A 15,118-nucleotide genomic window follows, 5' to 3' on the forward strand; every position below is an offset into this window, starting at 1 on the left:
GCAGGGCGCATCCGCCTGGCAGCTTCCAGGAGAGAGCAGATGTGCTGGAAAGGACATGGGATGTGGAATTCAAGGGCTTGGTTTGAAGTCTTGCCTCTGGAACGTCATACCTGGCGATGGGCTAGTCACGTGACCTCCCTGGCCTTGGGCTTCGCGTGTGCAAAGCGGAGGCAATGACAGCTAATTTGTTGCTCGAAGATATCACCGGAGAGAGGACTGCGGAGGCTCTCTGCAAAATACTCAGTTGCTATTAGACAGTTACCCATGTGGGACGATGGGCAGTAGCCCGGGAATGCCTCCTTTTCCAAGATATCTTGGCCACCACACCCTGGTTACCTCAGGACCAGCATCACTACCTTCACCCTCACTGAGGCAGAACCGAATCAAGGGTCTGGGCCCGAGGAGAGATGGGATCCGCGCCCCCCCCCCCATCCCCTAACCTGACCTCTGAGCAGTGACGGAAACATTGGTATCCTTATGGGATTCTTTGCCTCTAACTTTCCCGCTGAATCGTAAGCCCTTATGTTGCTGGCGGCAGAAGGCACAGTCCCGACGCGCACTAGCACTCAGTGAGCGAGTGACCTGGGGGTAAAGGTGGGTCTCGTCAGGCACTAACCACCAGTGACTTGTCCGTCAAAGGCTTTTCCTCCAGGAGGTGGGGCCTGATGAAACAGATGGGCACAGGGTGCGTCTGGTGGGATCGAGAAAAGCATCTTAAAGGGGGCAAAGAGTCTAGAGGGGGAATCGAGGCAAGGGGGCTGAAACCAAATTCGAGGGGCTTGAAGAAATTTAGTGCCCAGGGTACCCGCCCCAAGCTATCAAATCCCCGCTCCCAGGCATGACCCTCTGCGGTTGGAAAGGATCAATGGTGCTAAGGGCCTTGTCCATGAACTTCCCCTCCGAGTATAAACATCAACAGAGGGACGCATCCCCCGTGAGTAGATCTGGCAGAAGAGCACAAATGAACGTGGACCCCGGTCGCAGCGGGATCTACGTGCATCATGCCTTCAAACGGCGCGTTTTCACACGCGGTGCGCGGGCGTCGTGTGGAGCGGCGCACGGTTCCTGGCGCACACGTGCCCGCACACTCCCAACGTGTGCCAACACACAGATGCGCACAGATACCTGCACGCCTGCGTCCTCGTGCAGATATGCACGGGCACACGCATGACATATTTGAACAGCAGTTCACACAGGGAAACTTCTGTCCCCTTGGGCCAGCAGAGAATTTCAATCCCACTAATAGATTGCTGTCCCTGACCTGGCCAGGAGCCTGGGCTCTCGTAATGACTTAAAATCACAGAATTATAGTTCAAAGGGGCCTGACAAATCAGCTATTTCAACCTCCAACCTAGAGCAGAAAAATCCTCTCTAACAGTCTGAGGTGTTGACACACAGCCTCTGCCTAACACCACAGTGATGGAGAACCTATTATCCGATTTGGAACCCTATCTGGTTGTTGCTATTAATAAGGAGGACTATCATTTATTGAGTGCTGACTGTGTGCCCAGTGCTACGCTAAGCACTTTAGGTAGACTATGGCAGATAAGCCAGTGAGGTAGGCCTTCTTATCTCCATTTAATGGAAGTTTAAACTGAGTCTCAGGGGGCGCCTGGTGATCTCACGGTTCGGGGGTTCGAACCCCGTGTCGGGCTCTCTGCTGACAGTTCAGAGCCTGAGGCCTGCTTTGGATTCTCTGTCTCCCTCTCTCTCTCTGCCCGTCCCCTGCTTGCACTCTGTCTCTCTCCCTCTCTCTTTCAAAAACGAATAAACAAATAAAAATAATTTAAACTGAGTCTCATAAAAACTGACTTGTGCATGGTGATGCCATGAAGGGGGGGAGGGCAGAGCTGGGATTTGAACCCGGGACTGTCTGACTACACACTGCGTGCACCGTCAGGTCGCACGAACTTGCCCTAAGTTATATGGCACGGGAGACCGTTCCTCAGAATGAACCAAACTCTGCTTTTCTGCAACTGATCCCAGATCTGCGCGCTGGAGCTTTGCAGAGGCCTCTTCCTGTCTTCCTGCGCCTCCCTTTTCTCCAGGCTTGTCCCTCTCCTCTGATGCCCTCTTCCAAATATAGCACCCCCCCCCCCCAAGAATTCCATTTTCAGTGGGAAATCACCTCCATTGTTTAGACAACTTACTTGAAGGCTGCATCCCTAAGATGTCACTGGCCTTTTGGACAGCAACATCACATCATTTTTTAATGTTTATTTATTTTTGAGAGAGAGAGAGAGAGAGACAGCAGGGGAGGTGCAGAGGGCAGAGAGAGAGGGAGATAGAGAATCCAAAGTAGGCTCCACACTGTCAGCGCAAAGCCCGACACGGGGCCCGAACCCACGAACTGCGAGATCATGACCTGAGCCGAAGTCAGACGCTCAACCCAGGTGTCCCGTTTTAAACTCACTGTGGGTTTTTATTTTACTTTAGTTAGCTGGCGATTTTATTTTACATACACTACTATAAGCTACCGCTGTAGTTAAGAATAAGAAAAATGTTTTCAGCTTATTATTCCAGCCACTTTTAAGATCATTTTGAAGTGGAGTTTGTCAGCTGGTACTTTCACTAGGCTTGCAGCCTGGAGGGGTTTGCAGATGGGGTAAGCTGAGTGTCTATGCCAAGTAGTTGATCAAAGTCAGGCCAGGGTTCAAGGGCGGAGTCTTGTATCACCTCCTAGACACCTCCTAGCAGGTGATACTGATCTACAAAGCATTACTCCGGTTCCAATGTCAAGTGCCATCACACCTGTGTATTTGGACCAAGACTAGAGATATGCCAGGGGTCACTTGGGGGGAAGTAGGGGACAAAGGTCAATACCAATCCAGGAGAGAAGGATAAGGTCAAGGGAGAAACGTCAAACTCGGTAAGAGTCACATCTGTCCAGGAAGCAAGGGTGACAGGTTGTGGCTTCTGGGCTGGAAATGTCAGTAGCTCGGGGCGGCATCCACCAAAGTTGGAGTTTGAGCTTAGGAATATGCAGAGACAAATGAGCCGTGTTTTAGGCAATGTCCAGATGAATTCCAGAAGATTGAATGCTGCTGGCCTGGGGGTCCTTTTAAAGGCGCAGATAATACAACCTTTCTGAGTGTGCACCTGGCTGTCTTAAAGGTACCCCCTGCCTTGTTCCACCTGGCCTCCGGGCAATTTTAGATCCACTGGCTGGGAATCTTCTTGATGATATTATTTAGCCCTGTTTCTCCAATTTGCCCATAAGGATGAAAACTGTGGGCAAATAACTTTCTAAAATTGAAGTGTTTCATAGGTAAGGCATTCATCCCCCTTATATCGGGATTTTTTTTTTTTCTCTGCAGGTTACAGAAACCCTAAATCAAATTGGCTTAAACAGTAAGGAGACCGTAGGTCTCACATAACGAGAAGCCCAGGGATGGGTACAGCTTTAGGACTGGCTGATCCAGTGGCTTGATGATGTCCCCAGAGGTTCGATTCTACCCATCTCGTCTGCCATCCACAGCATTACCTTTTTTGTTTGGCTGGTTGGGTTTCGTTCGTTTTTAAACTTAAACTCCAGTTACTTAACATACAGTGTAATGTTAGTTTCACGTGTATAATAGAGTGATTCAACACCTCCATACATCACCCTGTGCTCATCACAAGTGCCCACCTTAATCCCCATCACCTATTTAACTCATCCCCCCACCCACCCCTTCTCTGGTAACCATCAGTTTGTTCTCTGTGATTAAGAGTCTGTTTCTTGGCGTGCCCTCCCCCCCTCCTTTTTTTTGCCCTTTTGCTCATGTGTTTTGCTTCTTAAATTCCACGTGAGAATGAACTCCCATGGTATTTGTCTTTCTCTGACTGACTTATTTCACTTAGCATTCCACTCTCGAGCTCCATCCACGTCACTGCATATGGCAAGACTTCATTCCTCTTATGGCTGGGTAATAGTCCGTTGTACATCTATGCCACATCTTCCTTATCCATTCATCACTCGATGGACGCTTAGGCTGTTTCCATAACATGGCTGTCGTAGATAATGCTGCTATAAATATCAGGGTGCTTGTATCTCTTTGAATTAGTATTTTGGTATTCTATGGGTAAATACCTACCAGCGTGATTGCTGGGCTGTAGGGTCGTTCTATTTTTAACTTTTTGCGGAACCTCCGTACCATTTTCCACAGTGGCTGCACCAGGTTGCATTCCCATCCACGGTGCCCAAGGGTTCCTTTTTCTCCACATTCTTGCCAACACCTGTTGTTTTTGGTGTCTTTGATTGGCGCCATTCTGACAGGTGTGAGATGATATCTCACTGTCGTTTCGATTCCCCGATGATGCGTGATGTTGAGCATCTTTTCATGTGTCTGTTGGCCATCTGTATATCTTTTTTTGAAAAATGTCTATTTATGTCTTCTGCCTATTTTTTATTGGATTATTTTTTTAGTGTTGAGTTATATAAGTTCTTTATATATTTTGGATACCAACCTTTTATCACACATGTCATTTGAAAATACCTTCTCCCATTCAGTAGGTTGCCCCTTAGTTTTGTTGTTTCCTTCGCCGTGCAGAAGCTTTTTACTTTGATGTAGTCCCAACGGTTTATTTTGGCTTTTGTTTCCCTTGCCTCAAGGAGACGTATCGAGAAAGAAGTTGCTACAGATGATGTCAAAGAAGTTACTGCCTGTATTCTCTTCCAGGATTTTTATGGCTTCGAGTCTCACATTTAGGTCTTTCATCCATTTTGAATTTATTTTTGTGTATGGCGTAAGAAAGCGGTCCAGATTCATTCTCCCGCACGTGGCTGTCCAGTTCTCCCAGCACCATTTGTCAAAGAGACACACAGCACTAGCTTCTCACGTCCGGTTGCCCTCCTGTTCAGAAGGTGGCTGCCAGAGTAATTGGACAACACGCTTCGTTCCCATCCGGAGAGAGAGAAACGGGATTGTCTTCTCCAAAGCTCTATGTTCGTGTGTCCTTGGCTCCGTTCTCTCAGGTCTGCCTCAAACTGAACCCGTCATCTGGTGGAATTGACGTGTTCACTACATTCCGATCCTCTAGTCCAGCCACACTCTTGAGAAATAAATGAGATGATTTTGGCTTGGCTCGTGCTTCGTGAGTCCGTGCTGGTTCCCGATGTTCACCGTTTCCCTTCGTGTCCACAAACCGTCTATTTAAAAACCAATGCTGGAGGTTTACCAAGGACGACAGTCTCTGGGATGCCTTTCTCGCAGTAAATGGGGACACCATTTTCCTCTTCTGTTCCCAGATCCTTTTTTTTAAATTATTTTTTTTTAAGTTTATTTATTTATTTTGAGAGAGAGAGACGGAGAGAGTGAGCAGGGGTGGGGCAGAGAGAGAGAGGGAGAGAGGGAATCCCAAGCAGGCTCCACACTGTCAGTGCGGAGCCCGATGCGGGGCTCGAACCCGCAAACCGTGAGATCGTGACCTGAGCCGAAACCAAGAGTCGGATGCCCAGCCGACGAAGCCACCCAGGCGCCCTTCCCAGGATCCTTCAGAGCCGTGGTCTGCAAATGTAAGTGAGCCAGGGGGATACCTGTGGAGTTGTTTAAAACCTACGAGTGGCCTCATAGCATAGTGGTTAACTGCACGACGGAGTCGGGAGCCAGAATGCCCATGCTCAGATCTCAGCCCTGTCACTTACTGTGACTCACTCAATCTCTCCAGGCCTCCGTTTTCTTATCTTTAAAATAGAAGTAACAAGAGGCTCTCCCACGTGGAATCGTTATGAAGATTAAGGGAGAGGTATGTATACATTGTGCAGAACAGCGCCAGTAAGTGGTATGCATGTGTTGGCTAAATAAATATATGTTCCCAGTCCCCAGCCTTAGAGATGATGAGTCAGGCTGGGTGAGGGAAGGCTGTGGGCAGGAATCTGCTCTCGACAGGAGTGTGTCCCAGTGGATCCTGACGCCAGGGGCTCAACCACCCTGAGATGATGCCGCGTGTCCATCCCGCGTGAAGCTTTTCCCGAGCGCTGGGGTGAAACACACTTTAGCCCGGGAATAAAAATCCCAAGCAAATACAGGTTTCCTCTACTATCCAAAAGCAGTGTTCCTGTGAGATCTTTTGTAAGCCGAAACGGTGCAAAGGGAAGAAATCGTAACCCTTAATTTATGTGGCAAAGTTTTAGGTGTTCCCAGACCTCCCCCTGCCCACCTCCCCTCCCCCCCCCCCCCCCCCCCCGCAAATAACCTCTCTTAGGTGATACCTGAGGGCACAGCGTGCTAATGGCTGCCCAAGATAAATCATGATAAAGCACAGATGCTCACAGACAGTTCGAGACCATGGCAGCTTGATGCGGAGATGCTGGGTGTAGTTCCCGGGGAAGGAGCTTGGCGGCGCCACTCCCTGCTCGAGATGCGCGCTGCCTCGATAAAGGCTCGCGGCAACGCGCACAGGCTGAAGGCTTCCCTTGATAGGAAACAAGCAGGCTGGGAATGTTGTTTCACTGGGTCCTCTCTCAACGTTGTAATATCCTCCCGAAAGAATGGGGCTGCTTCCCTTGCAATTGCTTCCACCATCATTAATGTACCGCGCTCTCCCTGGCGTCCCCAGGTCGTCCGGGACTGTGGTGTCACTGGTACCCTCCCCCAAGGGTCCTGCTTGCCTGGGATGTGGACTCTCCCCCTTTCCGCCTCCCCCCGCCTCGCCCCCGCCCCCGGTTTTGGACCGTGCCCGGTTACAGTCTGCGCTCACCACGGGGTTCCTCCTGCACCGTGGGTCACCCTAGACGCTGCCTTCCTTTTCCCCATCAGCCTCATTTGTGATTACAGCATCAGAACTCAGTGTTGGGGCGCCTCTCGGCCCTCCTGAGCCTCTTCCCTTTTAGAGCCTCTACCCTTGGGACTGGGACTGTTTTCTCTGAACCTGGGCAATTCTACCTTCTGAAGTCCTGTGGTTCGCTCTGATATGCCTAGCTTTCCCTCTTGTCTCTTATGACCTCTAGGAAGGATTTGCCCCAAGCTTCCTGTTATCATTTATCCATCGCTGCATTAAAAAAACAAACAAAACACCCCAGTATTCAGTGGCTTAAAATGGCAAACATCTATTTGCTCCTGATTCTGCAATTTGGGCTAGATTTTTGTTGGTCTCACCAGGGTTTACCTTCGTGGCTGTCATTGGACGCACGGCTGGGGGCCAGGCTCAGAGCAGCAAGAGCCAAAGAACAGAAGCTGTAAGTATTCTTTTTTTTTTTTTTAATGTTTGTTTATTTTTGAGAGAGAGAGCATGAGCGTGTGGGGGGAAGGGCAGAGAGAGAGGGGAACAGAGGACCCCAAGCGGGCTCTGCGCTGACAGCAGCGAGCCCGATGTGGGTCTTGAACTCACAAACTGTGAGATCATGGTCCTGAGCTGAAGTCGGACGCTTAACCGACTGAGCCACCGAGGCATCCCAGCTGTAAGTACTCTTAAAGCCTGGGCTTGGAGGTCAGGTGACATCACTTCTGCTGGATTCTAGTGGTCAAAGCAGGTTGTATGGCCAGCCCAGATCGGAGCAGGGAAATAGACCTCTGATGGAAGGAATTCCAAAGACAGTGGGGCCACTTTTCACCTACCACACTTCTTTTCATGAAATCTATTTGGAGGACCTGCGTTGGGGAGACAAGGGAGATGATTCTGATCCCTGGAAAGGACTCAAACTCTGGCAGACGCAACAGAAAGCTAAAGAGAGCACTACAATCCGATGTAATAAACCATCCTCATGGCCACCGGCTCTTACACATTTGCCCTTTGCTGGGCAGTGTGCTTAGTGATGCATTTGCTTCCTCTCACCGAGCCTTGACTATACTCCTCTGAGGAGAAATATGGTAACAATTGTGCCCATTTTCCAGATGGAAAAACCAAGGCACAGAGAAGATAGGTGTTAAGAATGCGAGGCAAGACATAAACTCAGTGGATGTCCAGCTCCAGAGTCCTTGCTCTTACCAGATACCTCCCTCTGCAAGGTCAGCCTTGAGGATGGACAGTGTCTTGCCTTTGGCCTTAGCCTCGGGGGAGTCCCATCAATAGGCAAGTGGATGCGGAAGCAGGAGAAAGACAAGAGCTTGCAGCAGATTTCTTTTCACAGCATGCAAACAAAGAGATACCCTGCCCTTCACTGCTCTTCTCTGGGCCCCTGGGCAGGCTGCCTGCGTCTTTCACCCAACCCTAAGATGGCACACCAAGACCAAAGGCCAAGGTGGCCTGAGGCTGCGTGAAAGGTTTGAGAACAAAGGAGTCACGTCCTCCCCAACTGTCCCAGAGACACGTGATCAGAGGGAGAAACTGCTCCCAAAGCCACACAGGAAACCACGTCTCTGTAAACTCACCCATGACGTCAGCCCTGCATCCAGAACGGCCCTTGTACCTTCCTTCCCACTCATCCCTGCGTTAACCAATTACTGAAAACAGCTCAAAATAGCACCTGTCCCTCAGCTGGGGCTGCTGCAGGAATATGGCTTGTGATCCTTTTCGAGAAAGAGCAAGTCTGTTGGAAATCAGTGCAGTGAGATTATCTGGCTCTCACGCCGATGTCCGGCTCTAACCTACCCAGAACAGGCTGGGTTATGGAGTTTGCACGTTTCCTACCAGACAGTCGCGGTGGAATGTGGCCTCTTGTACCAGCTGTAGTCTGGGTCTCAAGGTAGCCATCGAGGGGTAGCAATGGGACCCAACCCCGTGAGCCACTCGAGCCCCACGGAAAGCAGATTCTCTGAGAAGCTGGCCAAGGCACAGGAGTGGTCCGGAGAGCGTTCGGTGACCTGCTTCAATACTGGCCCAGTTTCTCCACACCCCAGGCCACCCCCACCAGGATCCCAAGGGACTCCTATCCCCACCCATCACTCCTAAACCCATTTTAAAATCTGCCAAAGCCATGCAAAAGGATGCTTATTGTAAATATGAGAACAACAGCAACAGAATGAATAGCCATCAATAGGGTTACAGTTAAACTTCGGTACCACGTACGGATGGAGCAGCGTGCAACAATTAAGTGAATGAAATGATCTCTTCACTGGCACGGAAATCACACCAAGGAAATTGTCAAGTGAAAAAGACAAGCCCCATAGACATCCACCCATCTATCTCCCTATCTCTGTCTATTATCTCCCTACCTGCCCATCTATCCAAACAGTGAACTGAAAACAGTGATTTCCTTCAAGGAGGGGAGAGGGCTGGAGGGAGGTAACCACGACTTTTGCTTCATTTGTATCCTTTGGATTGTTACACGAATGTATTCGTGTATTACTTATAAAATTAAAATTTAAATACGTTCTCAAGGAAAGCAAAGCTAGAGAGAATGATCCACTAACAAGATAGAAAGCAGCGCATCCCTAAATCCAGCCTTGGTTTATTCGTTTGTCTCTTCAGCTCCAGCAGCAGTCCTGCCCAGAAACGGCCTGCGTGGCTCTTTGCCCCGCCCTCGAGCCCCTCCTCTCTCCTCGGCTGATGTCACCTTGATGATAGCCCTTGATGTCCCCTGCAAGCCCAGCCTCACCCACCAGCCTCACTGAGCCCAGTCTCTGAAAACCAGGGAGAGTGCAGGCATCTTGGGTCCCAAGGTTCCGTCCTGGAACTGTGTCTGTCCCATAGCCAGTGTCTGGGGGGTCTAGTCCTTATTCCAGACCCAACGTCTCTCCACCGGGATCTCTTCCAAGTGCCCCTCCTGATGTCCCCTCAGCTTTTGCTGCCCTCTTTGGGCCCTGCTCTTGGAGCCGTATCCCCCACACTGTCCCCACTGGCATAACAGCGCTGGCTGGGAGCCTAGACCGACGGCCCCATCCCAGCAACAGTGGGAAGGGTGTGTGGGTTCTGCTTGGGTCTACGGAAATGCCATGGTGGCCCCCTTGCTCTGGAGCAAGTGGCCTGGATGAACTCTCCAAGGACCCGCATGGGCTCTGGAGGGTCTAAACTGACAGGTGGCTCTTGGTTTCAGTCTCCCGTGAGCTAGTGAACAGCCCGGGTGGGAGTCAGCATGAGGTCCCTCGCTGGGCATTGCCACCCCCTACCTGTCTACTCAGAGTATTCCGACCATCTGGTTCTTCTGGCTAAGTTTGCAGCATGAGGCTTTGGGGAGGATTTCAGGAGCGGGTCTGCCTGCACTGTTGTGCATGACTTTAGGGAGCTGTGTGATCTCTCTTCCCAGAAGACTCGAGAAGGAGGAGAGCTCCTTCCCCCCAACTAGCTGGTCCAACTATTTTGTCTGTCGTTGGGCCCGGAGGCAGGAGAATGAACGAAATGACCCCTGATGACAAGCCCATGCCAGGACTCAGCAGACTGGGAACAAAGTAATTGCAACAAGCTTGTTCTTCCCTAGAACTTGCCCTTCTAGGAACACCCAGCTTATTAGGAATGCAGGCCTGAGGGCTCCTGGGATGTCCATGAACTTAAGGAGATACCTGTCCCTCCATGGGGTCGGGCAGGCCTACCTAATGGACAGCTTGCGTTAGTATGGATAGAGACAGCTTTCCCCCAAGAATGACGATGGGTTTTGTTCTCCACCACTGACATGGTAGGGTCTGCCTGAACTCAAATACAGCCCTCCTCTGACGTTCAGCGATACCCACCCGAGGTCCCTTGGCCTCTCTCAAATCCTCTGGTTGTAATGATGAGCCTATCCAGGGCTCCAAATAATCTATTAATAAATAACTATCCCTGAGATCACACAGTGCAATTAACAGAAGCTTCGTATTAAGCCGTGTGGAGGTGGGTGTCAGAGATGGGGCAGACTTTTACCCATCTTGTTTGCTGATGAGGCGAGGGCACAAGATTGCAGCAGGCCAGGGTCGTTCTGAGGGGAGCGGGACCCTCCTTAGAGTGGAAAAAGCCCCCCGACGCACAGAGGCCCAAGAAATGGGTGGTAACAAAGCCACTCTGAGAACGGAGACGTTTCTCGGGTTAGTAGCAGCTGCCGATATCTTTTGCATAAGTACTGTTAGGTGGGTGTCTGGTCGAAGCCGATGTGTGGGTGGTGGAAGAAACAGTCAAATTGACGTGAGTTAAGAACTGAGGGTTATTTTGAATTCTTTCTTTCTTTTTTAAATTTGAGCTTCTTCCTTTTTCTTTGGGGGGGGGGGGAGTTGTTTTTCTGTGGATAGGCCAGGAACGTGGAAAGAAGAGGGGCTGGTTAGAGAAAGACAAGTGCAGGAACGAGCCTCGATTCACTCCCAGCCTGGTCATTCCCCTGAAATCCTGCCCGGAGGCATTGGCATGGTCGAGATGACCTTCTGGCACCTTTCTCTGGGGGCCAGAGGAATCCTGGCTGGGAGATTCTAAGAGGCAAGAATCATACCTATGAGGCTGGAGGGGAGACCTGTAGTCATGGTAACCATGCAATTCAGTTTCCCCATGTGAGTAGGTGGTCCCAGTTTATGAGAGTCCAAATCTGACGTTTAGGGAGACACTCAAATCTGGGCACCACAGTTTCCACAGGGTACCAACGTGGCGGCTCATCTTCCTGGTGTGACGGTGGCTCCCTTTGCCAAGTCCCCCATGACCCTCGTCCGGGAGAGGAAGGCCCAGCAGCTAGAAGGAGCTGCTTAGAGACCCAGGTACACCCAGAGTGGGAGAGCCATAGGGTGGAAGGGAGAGAAAGGAAACATACCCCCCAGCACGAGTGAACCTAAACATTTCCACAAGGTCAAAGGTGGAGAACACCATCACGGCAGAGAAAATAGATCTCGACAACGGGACCGACAACGTAAGCAGGGTGTGAGCGTCGTGGAGGGTAGGACAACCTTCTAAAGGAATTTTCGTAAATCCTGGGAATCAGATCCCTTTATACTCAAGTCACAGGCACATTGCTGGTCCTCATTCCCCACTGTTCCCACCCAGGCTCCCAGGCACCCACCCCATCTGCCTCCTCCTCTCTCGCCAGGCTGAGAGTGAATATACACACGGTCCCCTAGACGTGCGAGCCCGTGGCATATAGCTGGGCCCCGCCACTGTGTGGAGGCTGGGACCCTCCCGTCCCTCCTTCCGTCCTTCGGTCGCCTGAGCTTAGATGCATCCCACTTGCCTCAGAGCAAAGCGCTCTAATCCCAGAAGGCAGGGAAGGCAGATTTTAACTCAGACAATGTTTAAGACACCCAGGAGCGGAGACAAGCTAATGTTTGTATAAATGCCCTCCCACTGAACCTCCTCCCTGTCCATCTGTCCCCTGGCTCTCACACAGCTAGGACCGCCTTTGTGGGTAAATAAGGGAGTCCCCAGAGAGGCAGGAAGCCCTCCTCCTCCTCCTCCTCCTCGAGGGCCGGCTGCCTCCAGGCTTCCCTCCCACAGCCCAGCCGAGAGCCTCTGCCTCCTCCTCCCTGCGCTCACGCTCCCCCACCCCCTTCTCATTCCCTTTATCTCCTTCCTCTCCTTTCCCATTTCTGGCCCTGGCTTAGCCCTCTATAATGACTTAATCTTGCCGACAGGGTGACAAGCGGATGAATCGAACTTTGAGGCTTTTTTCTCCACTCTAGATTCATTTGAAGATTTCTCCCAGATGCGGCACTAAAACCCTAGATTCAATTTCCCTTTGACATAATAACCGAATTAGTCTCATATTGTCATACATAAATTACTAGCCAGTCAGGGTGCCACCAGAGGGAGAGAGAGCTGGAGAGAAAGCAAGGCGTGAGCATCCAAAGGGGTGTGACTGTGACAAGCAGGGACCTGAATAACAAGCGGGGACCAGGAGGGTAACAGCTAATCATATCTGACAAACGAGGAGAATCCCCAGGCCGCAGCAAAGGTAAACATTATTTACCTTCCTCTCCGTGCCCCTGGCCATTAAGATGTCACCATGGGGAGCCGTGTACCTTACAAGAGATACACAGATCTAAATATCTTCTCGATTAAGTAATGCTCTGTTTGCAAAGGCTGCCTTCAAAGAGGAAAATGTAATTTTGTGGAATACTGCTGCAGCCTCTAGGCCTGGAGACAGAGCTAAGCCAGGCAGGGGGCCTGGAGGATGCCTGCCTGGGGCACAGATGCCCGGCCTGGGCCCCAGGGGCCTCCCCTGGCTGGTTCTGAGCACAGAGGCTGGATCCTGGCCTTCCCCACCTGCGCCCCGGGATTGATGATTGGCCCGCAGCGTGGCCAGATCAGAACCAACTGGAATGAGGCTTCCCCGCCTGTCCGCCAGCCACTGGCTCGGCCTCCTCTCCATTTCCCCCGCCTCACCTGTTGGTTCTGGTCAGTTCTTTCTCCTGAAGGTTCTGGCCTCTGGCCTCACCTCTACCTCCTAGGTCTTGATGGGATTATTACGACCACAGCTTTCCAACCAGTTTCCCCACAGCTTCCTAACAGGTCCTACATGACAACCTATGCTACGCTTCCCCAAATGCAAATCTGAGGCCAGCGTTTCCCTAAATTAAAACGTACAGGTGGCTTCCCAAAGGGGAACACGCAAACCCCTTAGCATGGCCTATAAGACGAGCAGGACATACTGCTCCAAGCACGCCCCTTACCCACATTTCCCGAGCTCCCCACGCCCATCATTTCCCAAGTGCATGCTGGGATTTCCCTGAGCGGCTCCCTCGGTCTGGAGCGTTCTTCTCTCCTTTCACTTGCAGCTTAAACATTGTCTCCATGTGAAGCCTCTCCCGGCCTCCCTAGTCCCGGTCCAAACCATCCCTGCCCTCGCCGGTCTCCACTGCACCCCAACTTTCTTCTACACGGTGCCTCGTCACATGTGTGATTGCTCTTCGGGGCTTACTTGTCATCTCTCTTCCTGGATAGCAAGTTCTCTGAAGGCGGGGGTTGGGTCTTATCCATGGCTACGTTCGGGGGAGGCATGAAGCCAGCCCAGAGCAAACCGGGGACCCACACAGACCCTGCACACCCCTGCCTAGAGGGGTCTGCTTGCTTCCCGTCATGTCTATGCAGTTAAATTGAAGCTTTGATGGCGTGTCTGCCCTGAGCCCAGCATGGGCTAAGAGCCAAGTGACTTAGGACGTCTTGGGTCCCCCCGTGGTCGGTACAGAGCGTGGCCTGTGGTAGGTGTTCAGTAAATGTGTAAGCGATTGTCTGCTGTAGATTCTGTTCTCGGGAGCTGACTCCTTTCGGGGGGGGGGGGGGCGGACAAAGGGAACAATTATAGAAAAATAAAGGAGCAGATTAATCAAATATCCCACTGGACTGTGAGCTCCTCGTGGTCAGGATTCGTGTCTGCATCTCTGCCCCAGGCCCACACATGCCCAAGTAAGTGCCCAGCAGAGCCCCCGCTCAGTACAAGTTGTAAGAGCCGGGGAGACGAATGCAGATTCTGCCTGCATTTTGTCCTCAGATGTGACCTGGGGGACAGGTAGTGGCCTGTCACTCTGCCTTCAACTTCTCATTAACCTCACCACCTGCCCTAATTGTTTCAGTCCTGGGTTAGGTAACTACCCTCCTTTTATGTTTTTATTCAGCCCGTAGTCCTGCAGAATCCCAAAGACGTAAATGACTTTAAAGCCAATTTATTGAATGAGCGGGCTCGGTGGGAAAATCAGGACACGGCCTTTCCCCTCACTACTGCATTCAGACCTGCTCCCTCAGATGTCCCTCTCCACCCACACACCCACCCACCCCACAGGAAGCAGATCCTAGAAACGTTCTTTCTTCTTTTATGGACAAATATAACTCTATGTATTTAAAGTATAGAATGTGATGATTTGATATGCATATACATTGTAGAATGATTGCCGAGATCAAGATAGTTAACACATCCATCACCTCCTATAGTTAACATAATTAACGCTTTGTGTGTGTGTGTGTGTGTGTGTGTGTGTGTGTGTGTGTGTATGTATGGGGGGGGGTGTGGTAAGAATACTTAAGATCTCCTCTTGGCAACTTCCATGGGTATAATACCACATTATTAACTATAGTCACTTGCTGTACATTAGACCCTCAGACCTTCTTCTAACTGAAAATTTGTGCCCTTTACCTATAGGACCCCAAGTCTTCCCATCACCAACCCCCAGCCTAGCAACCGCCATTCTGTTCTCTGTTTCTAGGAAATTGGCTTTTTTTTTTTTTAAAGATTCCATATATAAGTGATACCAAACAGTATTTTTCTTTCTCTGTCTGGTTTATTTCACTTAGCATAACGCCTTCCAGATTCATCCATGTTGTCACAAAAGGTAGAATTTCCTTGTTTCTCATGGCTGAATAGTGTTCCATTATATATGTGTAT

This window comes from Panthera pardus, unplaced genomic scaffold (assembly GCF_024362965.1).
Source record: "Panthera pardus isolate Hobbes unplaced genomic scaffold, ASM2436296v1 HiC_scaffold_12, whole genome shotgun sequence".
In the NCBI taxonomy this organism is placed as follows: domain Eukaryota; kingdom Metazoa; phylum Chordata; class Mammalia; order Carnivora; family Felidae; genus Panthera; species Panthera pardus.